This window comes from Phacochoerus africanus, chromosome X, assembly GCF_016906955.1.
Source record: "Phacochoerus africanus isolate WHEZ1 chromosome X, ROS_Pafr_v1, whole genome shotgun sequence".
NCBI classification, from domain to species: domain Eukaryota; kingdom Metazoa; phylum Chordata; class Mammalia; order Artiodactyla; family Suidae; genus Phacochoerus; species Phacochoerus africanus.
Genome location: NC_062560.1, coordinates 110,908,709 through 110,917,735, shown reverse-complemented (window position 1 = coordinate 110,917,735; position 9,027 = coordinate 110,908,709). Strand labels below are relative to the sequence as shown.

The following is a 9,027-nucleotide window of genomic DNA, read 5'->3' as shown; positions in this document are numbered from 1 at the left end:
AAAAATACTTTACACCATAAAAAAAGAAGGAAGCACTGGTATATGCTACTTCATGGATGAACCTACTTCAAAAACACTATGCTAAGTGAAAAAAGCTAGACCAAAAAGGTACATATCAGGATCCTATTTATGCACAATGCCCAGAATAGACAGATCTGTAGAGACATAATGTTGTAGGAGGGTAATGGGAATGGCTATTAACAAAGATGGGGTTGTGGGGGGGGGGGTATGATGGAAATGTTCCGATTAGACAGTGCAGATGGTTATACAATATTGTGAAAATATTAGAAATCACCGTATTGTACACTTAAAATGGTAAATTGTTATGTTAATTTATTTAAATGTAAAAATTGCACAAAAAGGCTATACAGGAGTAAATGCTAATTAATGCCAGTCCTGGAAAAAAACAAAGAACCTGTGGCCAGTTAGTCAAGAGAACCAAAAGACTGGTTTTCTAGAAGTTTGGGAAAGAGTGTTAAGGACAGAGTAGTCAAAATCATCCAAACAATTTCCCATGTGCTGATTCCATTCTCACCCAGGCATCTTTTTTTTGTTTTGCTTTTTTGGACCGTACTAGAGGCATATGGAAGTTCCCAGGGTAGGGGTCTAATCGGAACTAGAGCTGATAGCTTACACCACAGCCACAGCAACATGGGAACCAAGCCGTGTCTGCACCTACAACCACAGCTCACGGCAATGCTGGATCCCTAACCCACTGAGCAAGGCCAGGGATCGAACCCACAACCTCATGGTTCCTAGTCGGATTCTTTTCCGCTGCGCCACGACGGGAATTCCCCCAGGCATCTTTTTTGTTATAATTTGGCTTCTTCCTTTTAGAAGAAAATTTGCTGACCAGAGTTTTCCAGTCTTTTTGACCATCATATTTTTCATGAAAAAAGGAATAAATTGGATTGGAATTTTGGTTTGTTGTATAAATGATTTCTGGTCATCCCCCTGAGGCAGACTGACTCTCCCTCCTCCTAAATCTTGGTTTGGATGTGCGGGCTCATGACATTATACACAGAATTTGAGAGAAATTTTATTACTCAAGGCACTCCCCCCTGCCCAGGGAGAGGAAAGAGGCCAAAATGGTCAGGGTTGTCTTGAGAGAGGGGCAAAGGAGAGGGGCAAAGGAAGCAATTAGGCCTTTATTGTCTCTAAGGAGTGGAAAATCACCCCCTCATTGGCTGTAGATTTGCAAGTTTTAAACTTCCCGCCTGTGCCAAAGGAAGAGGCAGGCTTGAGAGTGAAATTTCTCTCCTGTGCTGCCAAGGACGACAGCGCCAGGACTGCAAATTTGCTAGTTTTAAATTTCCCGCTGACAGCAAAGGAGAGGGCACTGGGCTTTCTTATCAGCTTATTTGTAAGGGGGGGGGGCGATTTATGAATACTTTAAGATTTTGGAACTTTAAATTTTCCATGCTTGTTATTTTGATTATTCTGGGTTTTTTTTTGTTTGTTTGTTTTTTTGAAAGCTTATTTTCAGGACCAGTAGCACAGGGCAGTATAGGTGAAAAGGAAGAAACTAGTCAAACTGAAGAACTGGTACAGTTCGGTGACTTACTGACCTTTCCACGTGTGTGTTAAGGAATTATCGAGGCAAGATTTTAAGTCTTGGTAACTCTTGAGAGGAGGAACAATAGTGCCCTAGACTCTGTAAGGAAAATTGTGAGAGGAAACTTCCTATACTGTTCAGAATATGCAAGTATCTTGGCAAACACTTTCCCTGTAAATGTATTTTTTCTTAACATTTTAATTACTACAGACATCTATGTGACGGAGAGTAACAAAGAGATGAAAACAAAATCATATTTTTGAAACAAATTTAGCGAAATCCACCAATTATTTAAATAACGTTACTTTTATTCCTTTTACTCATTTGGTTTATGTCTTACCTCTCAGGTGTAGTTTTGGGTTTTTTGTTTTTTTTTTTTTCCGAATCGATTAGTACTTCCAACCCTTACACACTGAGGGGACCCACAATTCACATTTCCATGTGCTCAGATATGATGTACAGCCCAGATTTTGGGATTGCAACACGGGTTGGACAGTGAGCTCACTGAGGAGACCGGCCTCAGAGCTGGGCTCTCGCCCGGGCCCGCGGCATGTGTCCCACAGCTCGCTATCCACGGTCAGGGTGCTGGTGCCTTCGAGAATGTGTAAGGCCGCGCACATGTCCGCGCCCGCCCTCCGTGGTCCGTTAAAAAGAAACCCGGATGTTGGGGGGGGGGGAAGCTGGCGTCTACCCATGAGGCAGCGCGCGTAGTTATATACTTCTGCCCTCTGCCGAGGCGCTCATTCCGCGCTGAGAGTCGCCCCGGGCGGCCGCTGTGGCTGTGGCCTCCGCCTAATGCTTTCGCGCTCCTCCCTTTCCTCCTCCTCTTTCTCCTCCTCCGAGTCCCAGTCAGGCCGACCTGCTCCGCTCGCGGTAAGTGTCCCCCGCCCCCGCCTGCGTCGCGCGGAAGCAGGCAGGGGCACTCCCGCGAGGCTGTGGCCACCTTGCTCTGTGGGCAGCTGAGGTGGCCGGGCTGTGAGGACTAGAGGTCGAGGGTCTGGATGCTGGCGTGGGTCGCCAGGATGGCCTAAGGCGCGGGGGAGGGGACGGTCTTGGCGGCGCGGTGGCGGGTGGGCCACCATCTTGCGCCAGCCCGGCGGGGGAGGCATCTCGCAAAGGTAGCTGCTCGGCGGCAGGGCTTGCGGGGGGGCCCTCAGATGGGGCCTCGGGGGATGCCGCCGTGCCTCCTCACCTTCCGGGGCCTATGTGTCGGTCTGTCCCAGCCTGGCTTTGGCTTTTCTTCCTGGAGGCAACTCCCTTCGGTCTTTTGTACATATGATGCCGATGTTTGGCGAGACCCGCCCACCCCCAAGTCTCCTCAGTCGTGGGAATAGAGACCAGAGAGGGCTCCGAACTTTCTGGCCTCAGGGTCCCTCGGGCCCCTCCTTTCTGTCCAGATTCCCACCCACCCCCGCCCCCCCCCCCAGGTTTCTGGTCCTCCACCGCTCACACCCTTGTTCTTGCCAGAGGGACTTCACGCCTCCGACAGGGAAATCGTGCTCCATTCCGTTATTGTCTAGAGAAGAAGAGCCCTGAGGAGAAACGTGGAGTTAGAGTCACAATTTTTTAACAGTGATCTTTGCAGGTTTTACTTAATGAGATGGAAAAAATTATCTCAGTCTGAGATTTATCATTCTCTAGACACGGAGGGGGTTCTTCTTAACTTATCTCAAGTTTTAATGCTTTTTTTAAAGGAGAAATCAGAAGAAAATGTCAAGTGAACCAGCTTCTGCAAGCACAGGAGGTCTTCATCTAAGGAGTTCTCTTTGTTTGCAAAGATTTTTTAGTTGTTTTTTTCTAAATCTATGAACTTAAAATCTGCTTTTTTTATCTTCATGTTTGAACTGTGACGTTTAATGTCTTTTAATGCCATTAAACATAAAATTAAAACCAAGAAATAATAGAGTTTTAAACTACAAAATCTCATCTTAGCATTTATGATGTGTTCTGCTTTGAAGGGTTACTGTGAAAACTCAAACTGTCTACTTAACCAGAAACTTTCTAAGCCTATGAAGCACTGGTTTGCTTTAAAAATTAAGTGAAGACTGTATGCCCTTGATGTTTCATATTGGTACAAATACCAGTACAATTAATTGTATCTTGCATTTGTATATTCCATTGCTGTCATTTATTTTGAGGTGGGCTGTGGGATGTTGATAGATCTGTTTAGAAGATAAGGAAACAGCATTAAGGAGAAGACTATACTGAAGTCCTGTGGCTAGAAGTGATAGAACCAATTCTTGAACCTAGGTCTTCTGCTTCTCATCCAATGCTCAATTCACTATATTAGGCACCACTTTTTGTGAGAGTAGGGTCAAGGAGAACGCAAGGAGACTCACCTAAAATATATAAGTAATATTTTTGTTTTCCTTTATATTTAAAATATTTTAAGACTTCATATCAACACAACACTGTAAATTAACTATACTTCAATAAAATAATTTTTAAAGATTTCATATCTTTCCAGCTTTTTAGTATCTAAATGATATTTTTACTTACAAGCATGTTAAAAGGTTGAAGAAAGTTCTACGTTTAAGGGGTCCAAATTTCAGCTTCCCTTCTTCAACCCATTTTCCCCAGTTAAGTTTTCCAGTCCAGTATGATTTTTTTCAGCCCAAGGTTTTTAGTCTTCAGCATCAGTTTTTTCATGAAAGAGGAGAGTAAGGAAAGGAATATATAATTCTATATCTCCTCTCTTCTCCAATTTGTCTTCTTTATTCAAGAGAATATTTAGAATACCCCAATTTTTTTATTGCTCTTGTTATATAAATTGGACAGGGGAAATACCTAAATGAATAGGAATTATTCATGAAAATGAAAAGGAAAGCAACCCATATTTTTAATGACAGCGTATCAGAAACTCGTATTCAAAATACATCTTATTTCAAAAGTGACTTTTCAAAGATCAGAAATATTTATGACGTTCACTAATTAAATATATAACCCTAAATATTTTTCTTCCTGTTTCAGAGGAGGACTTCAAAATATATGATTTTCAGTCAGGTTGGGTTTTTTTTTTTTTTTTTTTTTTGTCTTTTGTCTTTTTAGGGTAGCACCTACAGCATATGGAGGTTCCCAGGCTAGGGGTTGAATTGGAGCTGTAGCCACCCGCCTACACCACAGTCACAGCAATGCCAGATCCTTAACCCACTGAGCAAGGCCAGGGATCATATCCGAGTCCTCATGGATGCTAGTCAGGTTCGTAAACCACTGAGCCACGACGGGAACTCCCAGTCAGGTTGTTTTAAATAATGACTCAGGAAGACTTTGTTTATTCAGTAATTTGTATCAAAAATGTGTCTAGACTTTTAAAATTCATTCCCTGCAAAACAGTTTTCTTTTAAGGAGTGGGTTTTTGTTTGTTTGTTTGTCTTCTTTTTGCTGCACCTAAGACATGCAGAAGTTCCCAGGCCAGGGATCGAACCCACACCACAAGAATGACCCTAGCCACTGCAGTGACAACCCCAGATCCTGAATCCTCTGTGCCACAAGAGAACTCCCTAAGGAGTGTTTTTAATAACATTTAGTATGTTAAGAAAAGTAGGACCATTTTTATTTCATCTTTATATTTTAATTCATTTTTAGAAATAATTTATTAAGAGTAAAGAAATAGTGAAACCCGGAGCTCCCATCATGGCTCAGTGGTAACAAACCCGACTAGGATCCATGAGAATGCGTGTTCGATTCCTGGCCTTGCTCAGTGGGTTAAGGATCCAGCAGTGGAGTTCCTTTTGTGGTGCAGCAGAAAGGAATCTGACTAGGAAACATGAGGTTGTGGGTTTGATACCTGGCCTCGCTCAGTGGGTTGAGGATCCAGCATTGCCATGAGCTATGGTGTAGGTCGTAGACAGGGCTCAGATCTGGCATTCCTATGGCTGTGGTGTAGGCCAGCAGCTGTAGCTCTGATTTGACCTCTGGCCTGGGAACCTCCATATGTCATGGGTTCAGCCCTAAAAAGACCAAAAAAAAAAAAAAAAGAAAGAAAGAAAGAAGTAGTGAAACCATTTTTGTTAGATATTTAATAAGGACTTAGACATTGTGTACTTTGTCTAAACAAAGAATACATTTTTAGAAGCTGATAAAAATCCAGTTGTCTTTTATTAACACAGATATCAAAGACAATTTAAAAATATAGATCAATACCATTATCAAATTAAATTTTTTGAAAATAGTTATTTTTATTAAAACTATTTATATGAACATGTAATGAACTTACTACTTTAAATGAATTATATATTTAACTTTTTTCTTTGTTTCAATTTCTAATATGGTAAGTATCAGTAGATAAAATCCACATAGGGAGTTCCCGTCGTGGCGCAGTGGTTAACGAATCCGACTAGGAACCATGAGGTTGCGGGTTCCGTCCCTGCCCTTGCTCAGTGGGTTAACGATCCGGCGTTGCCGTGAGCTGTGGTGTAGGTTGCAGACGCGGCTCGGATCCTGCGTTGCTGTGGCTCTGGCGTAGGCTGGCAGCTACAGCTCCGATTAGACCCCTAGCCTGGGAACCTCCATATGCCGCGGGAGCAGCCCAAGAAATAGCAACAACAACAACAACAAAAAGACAAAAGACAAAAAAATAAAAAAATAAAAAATAAAATCCACATAAACAAAAAGCCCTTTGGGATCCTCAGTAAGTTTTAAGAATGAAAAGTGGACCTGACACCAAAAAGTTTGAGAACTATTTATTGATCTGGTGTTATCTGTGACAATATTTTAACATTTCTATACATAAACTAGATTTTTGTTTTTAGTGCTTATATTCATCTACTTGTAAAATGACTTTCAGTAAAGAAGGAAAAGTTGAGCAAAATAATGCAAAGTACAATAATTTTTCATGTGCTTTATTTAATCTTCCAGTAATGCGACAAGGAAGGTATTACTGTTTTCATTTTATATGTGGAAAAACTAGGTTCAAAGAGGTCAATTAAACATCCTATAGGTTTGGCAACCAGAAAGTAGTACACTTCAAATTCCCGCTCAGTTATTCAGCCTCTATGTCCAATGTTCCCATAATTGTGCTCTACATTTTTAGCTGATATTTTGCCTAGCGAATCAGTTTTACACCTATAAAATGTGAATTAATAATATATATTTTCTAAGGTTACTTTAGAAATTAGTGATTATTGAATATGAAACTTATATAAAATATTTATTCTATAGTTTGGCTTTGAAAAGCCAAGTGTGCATTAGTCTTTTCTCCAGGTTATATCTTTTACATATAAATTACAATAAAAACATCTATGGATAAAATCTTTACCATGAATATGATATAAAATACTTTGCAGAAAGTAAATTTTATTAGAATGGTGGTCCATCCCAAAAGCTAATTTTAAAATGTCTTCAAATACAGACAGTCTTTGCAAAGTATTATGCTAATGAATTTTAGTGTCAGCTAGCTAAGTATGAAAATCAGCAGAGACAAAAGTTAAAAACTTAAGTTTGGGGGGAAATAGTAAAGTCATTAAAGAAATGTCTTCTCAAAATATACGGGGACTTCATGTTTTCAGGCTTTCAAAAATAAATAATTCCCACAATATAAAAATTTCTTGGGGGAGTTCCCGTCGTGGCGCAGTGGTTAACGAATCCGACTAGGAACCATGAGGTTGCGGGTTCAGTCCCTGCCCTTGCTCAGTGGGCTAACGATCCGGCGTTGCCGTGAGCTGTGGTGTAGGTTGCAGACGCGGCTCGGATCCTGCGTTGCTGTGGCTCTGGCATAGGCTGGTGGCTACAGCTCCGATTCGACCCCTAGCCTGGGAACCTCCATGTGCCGCGGGAGCGGCCCAAGAAATAGCAAAAAGACATTAAAAAAAAAAAAAGAATAAAAATTTCTTGGACAAAGAAAAAATTATGAGTCTATAGTTTCCTTTTAAATTATATATAAGGAGTTCCCATCATGGCTCAGTGGTTAATGAACCTAACATCCATGAGGACGCAGGTTCGACCCCTGGCCTCGCTCAGTGGGTTAAGGATCTGGTGTTGCTGTGAGCTGTGCAGCTCATCGCAGACGCAGCTCAGATCCCGCGTTGCTGTGGCTCTGGCGTAGGCCAGTGGCTACAGCTCCTATTCCACCCCTAGCCTGGGAACCTCCATATGCCGCCAGTGCGGCCCTAAAAGACAGAAAAATAAAAAATTAAAAAAATGAAATGAATTATATGTTATTTGTTCCCCAAACTTGGCTAAGAGTTTGGATTATTTAGGTGCCAATGAAATTGTCTAAGAAATCAAGGTATAATCGAGTGTTTCTTGGATTTGAGTACTGTACCCATTAATTCCTGTTATAAGAAAAACAATTTCACGGATACCCTCTTACGTAAAATGTTTAAATATACTTAAGAGTTCTTATATAATTGTAAAACAAAATAATCAAAACTGCAAAACCAATGCTATTTTAATCAACTTTAATATATTGAATAATATATTGGCATAACAAAGTCACTGACTGCTTTTACCGAGTTTTTCAAACCTACAATTCATATCATTCTGAAAAATAGCAAGAGTTTTCTATTTGAAACTTTTTTTTTTTTTTTTTTTTTGCTTTTTAGGCATATGGAGGTTCCCAGGCTCAGAGCTACAGCTCCTGGCTTATGCCACAGCCACAGCAACGCCAGATCTGAGCCGTGTCTGCAACCTACACCACAGCTCACGGCAACACCAGATCCTTAATCCACTGAGCAAGGCCAGGGATCAAACCCACAACCTCATGGTTCCTAGTCGAATTCGTTTCTCCTGTGCCATGATGTGAACGCCTCTATTTGAACCTTTTTAATACCTTCATTTCTATAGCTAACCATACATACTGCCATTTTCCCTGTAATTTAGTACCAAAGCATCATTTAGCTATTCTCTCTGTTCTTTTATTATTAGCCAGGAGCAGTAAAAGTGATAATACTTGATAACAGTGAAGTAATAAATACAGACCAAAATGAGCACCGATATGATCCAACAATTCCACTTCTTAGTATTTATCCAGAGGAAACAAAAACACTAACTTGAAAAAATATCTGCATCCTCAGGTTCATTGCGGCATTATATAATTATGTTGTAATAGCCCAAACATGGAAAACCTAAGTGCCCTTCATTGGATGAATAAAGAAAATGTGGACCATTATTCAGCCACAAAAGAAAGAATTCCTGCTATTTGTGACAATATGGATGGACCTTTAGGGCATTATGCCGAGTCAGACAGAGAAAGACAAAGTATGAGCTCACTTGTATGTGGACTCTTTAAAAACACACAACTCATAGATAACAGAACAGATTGGTGGTTGTGGGAGGTGGGATAGGGGCAGAATTGGGTGAAAGTGGTCAAAAGGTACAAACTTCTAGTTATAAAATAAATAGGTCCTGGGTCTTTAATGTACAGTATGGTGACTGCAGTTAATAAGACCATATGTATATTTGAATGTTGCTAAGAGAGTAGATCTTAAGTGTATGTGGTGATGGATCTTAACTAGACTTACTGTGTGATCATT

At 40.8% G+C, this 9,027-nt stretch overlaps 1 protein-coding gene across 5 annotated transcripts in view; it reads left to right on the top strand.

Moving 5' to 3' along the window:
- Positions 1 to 2,298: 2,298 nt before the first annotated feature.
- The window catches only part of ZNF280C (zinc finger protein 280C), a 59,645-nt gene continuing 52,916 nt past the window's right edge, over positions 2,299 to 9,027 (top strand). For all 5 annotated transcript variants that reach the window (XM_047764962.1, XM_047764965.1, XM_047764966.1 and 2 more), the window contains exon 1: positions 2,299 to 2,428. The gene's annotated coding sequence lies outside the window, so the exon portion shown is untranslated. The remainder of the gene's footprint in view (positions 2,429 to 9,027) is intronic.